This window comes from Solanum lycopersicum, chromosome 5 (genome assembly GCF_036512215.1).
Source record: "Solanum lycopersicum chromosome 5, SLM_r2.1".
Classification (NCBI taxonomy): domain Eukaryota; kingdom Viridiplantae; phylum Streptophyta; class Magnoliopsida; order Solanales; family Solanaceae; genus Solanum; species Solanum lycopersicum.
This window is the reverse complement of record NC_090804.1, coordinates 7,294,761-7,298,237: the sequence shown is the minus strand read 5'-3', so window position 1 is coordinate 7,298,237 and position 3,477 is coordinate 7,294,761. Positions and strand designations below refer to the sequence as shown.

At 27.8% G+C, this 3,477-nt stretch overlaps 1 non-coding gene across 1 annotated transcript; it reads right to left on the bottom strand.

Moving 5' to 3' along the window:
- Window positions 1-2,774: 2,774 nt before the first annotated feature.
- LOC138348994 (small nucleolar RNA snoR8a) lies at window positions 2,775-2,864 on the bottom strand. Its single transcript, XR_011221482.1, has one exon. It is a non-coding gene; the product is annotated as a small nucleolar RNA snoR8a (small nucleolar RNA).
- Between the last annotated feature and the right edge of the window lie 613 nt (window positions 2,865-3,477).

The window sequence follows — 3,477 nt, the reverse complement described above, 5'->3', positions numbered from 1 at the left end:
ATTTAGGAATTTAGTCAATGTGACACATGTGGAATTTAACAACTTTCGCTAATAAGAATGTCACTTTTGACACAATAGTTTGACGGGAATGGTAGTTTTGGACCGAAATATAATTTAAGGATATATATGAGCTATTTCTCATAGTTTAAGGGTACTTTTGAATGTGACAGTGGAAATCTATTGGGGTGCCATGTGACATTCATGCGGCATCCACATGGCATTTAACAATTTCCGTTAATTAGAAGGACAATTTTGACCCGATAGTTTGACGGAAAAGGTAGTTTTGAGCCAAAATGTAGTTTAAGGATATACATAAGCTATTTCATATAGTTTAAGAGTATTTTTGACCATTTTCTATTTTTTTTTAAAAAAAGACCCCAAAATAGAGGGTTGCAAATTTTTATTATGATTTTGTAAAGAGTGTTTTGAGACTACAAAGAAAAGGCTTGAAGCCTACATATCTTTCTAATTTAAGATAACAAACTTTCAACGAGACAACCCAGTGTACTTGACAATGTTTTTTTAAGCAATGTGATCAATCAAGAAATTTTTTACCAAATACTTTATGATATTTTCATTTGAAAAATGATTTTTTTTTCTCACCAAATATTTCATATCAGAATAACTATTTAACATGTCTTTATAAATTTTGTAATAACACTTATTTTAGAACAAAAATTATTGAATCATAACAATAATGGCATGTGATTTATTTCAAGAATAACATATGCCCTTAGCTTTTAAAATTATTTTTTTTGTTTTAAAGAATTCTCCACTAAAATAAATTCACATTGTTTATGATGGAATTTTTTTAATTTCATTCGTTGAGTTTCACTATTTCAAAAATTTAAATATCAATTTATGTTCATGAAAATTAGTATATCACTTCTTCATGAAAAAAATTAGAAAACTTTTGATTATCTTTCCCGTTGAACAAATAGAAAAGTATTCTACGCTTTTATCTCTTAAATAAATTTGGCGATATTGGAGTTGAATGATATTGAGACCTAATATCTTGTATATATTTATTTATACGGAGAAAGAGCCTGACAACCTATCAACTTTGGGTGTGTGAGTCATTTATGTTACAATGTGTATATGTGCGCCACTTTTATAGCCAAGATATATTAATCCTAAATCGCAAAATTGAAAGTTGTATCAAAGTCTTTTCCCCTATTGTATACAGGTGTATAAATATCTCTTATAATTTTATAGAATGTTACATATTGAGTGTATAATATCGTTTAACAAAATTTTATATATTGTTGTATGTCAGATATATATTAATGTGTACCAAATTTCTCAAACATTTTTAAAAGAAAAAAATGGTTATGCAACTTAAAACTTAAAAAATTGACTACCTTAAAGAGAACAAAAATCGTTTTTTATATAAAAAAAATGGACTCATTTTTTGAGGGGGTTAAAGATTTGAAATGCAAGTTTTGAGCTAACCTTCATAAATCACACTAACATTGGTGCTAATTACCTAATACATATATAATCTAAAATTATTACATTTTTAGTCTGAATTGCCTCTAAATACATGCCCCTTCCAGTTTTTATATTTGCATATTCAAATTTCAATCTATTGTGTATATCAATTTCATCTAGTGGATATAGTATCAAATATATAATTTATTCAGTATAAAAATTACATTAACATATACCACCTCAATTTGACTAATATTCAAATTTAAATTAAATCATATTAATTCAATATTTTAAACAAAAAAAATTAAATATTCTAAAACTATATGAAAATAACCATAAATTGCAATTTTTTACATATTAATATGATGAAAAATACATTTTAAAGTAATATATATATACACTTAGAATAGAAGAAGGTATATTTTTTCAAATACACGTATTTGTTGGTAATAATGTATCTAGTTGAATTACATCTTAATTAACGTTCATTCAATGACTATGTAGCCATTACTTGTAATGCATGCATAGATATCTTTTTATATTATTTTTGATGTTGTGCCAGTTCATAGTGTAACATTCATTGTCAATTGTTTGGCCCAAATAACAAAAAACATTCAACATAAATAGGTCAATGAAGCACAACTGCACATGGATCGGTTTCACGTCTGAAACTTGATTCCCTTAATTAATGCCACACAATAATTTCTCTAATCCCAAATGATTGTTAAATAAAAGATTAGCAGTATAGAATAATAAATAAATATACAATTTTTAGTTTTCTAGTTATATATCAGAAATACTATGCCAACAAATTCAACTCAAAAGATATTGGCGGATCAATAACACTATAGTAAATTTGACTCAAAATATATTGAGAACCATAGTGCTGTTGAATTTCTTAATATACAGTTTTTTTCCATACTTTAAAGTAAAACAGATGTGAAATATAAGGTTCTGATGTAGCTCGAGTAGTCATAGAATTGTACTATCGGGCAACGAAGAACACACTTGGCTTTTCCAGACATTCAACGGTTTTCCACAACCATAAAATGTGGTAACACCTGCCTAACGTCTGGTTCAACATAAATCACAAATTTACTATTTATCGCAAATCTGAAATCTTAATACAAATTAATTTCAATAATACATTTGGAGGTGTGCGTAACCCCAATTTCTGGAATTAAAATTTAGGGCTTTAAACACCACCTTTTCACAATTTAGGAGACACTTAAAACTACAAGGCAAAACAAATTGCCATGTATATAATCAAGCTAACTCCTTTAAAGGTTTTTGGATCTACTTTTTATATACAATACACAAATTGATCCATTAGAAAAAATGATTGTTGCTCATATTCTATGGGTGTAAAAGAGTCTGTCATGCCGTAGCAATAGCATTCAGTACGAGGAATTTTTTATAATCATCGCAACAAAAACACAATTTTATAAAAATAATTTTTGATGGAGAAAACTATTAAAGCAAGGTAAAAATCAAAATAAAATAATACACAAAAACTTCAAAGAATCACCTGGGGTGTGAGAAATATAATATTCACAAAAAAATTGGAAGAAGATTGTGGCGACGTAATAGCATTTATAGGAGAAGAAGAAACCCTAATTTAAAACAAGGCCTGAGGTTTATAATGGTTCGGGCTGCAGCTATATCTCATTGGGCCTGTTTGGTCAAATTTTTGGGAGCCCAAAATTGTTTATTTTTTAAGAAAAACAAAATGGTGTTTGTCGAACTTTAAAACTATCGCAAACATTTCTATCATATATACTAATACTCCCTATTGTTTGAAATAATTAAATATTGTCGGATTGATGAATAACTTCATAGTAAATTGTAAGTCAGATGCACTTAGTTACATGTATTTTTACTATAAGATATACTTAAAATGGGGAGAGAGGCAAGCAAAATCTCTAAATGCATGCTAATCATACCTTGATACATATATTGGGGATACTAAAAATATGTATATCGATGCCAGATACAAAGAGCGAGACAAGCGAGAGAGTTTGGTACATAAGAATTAACTTGAATATA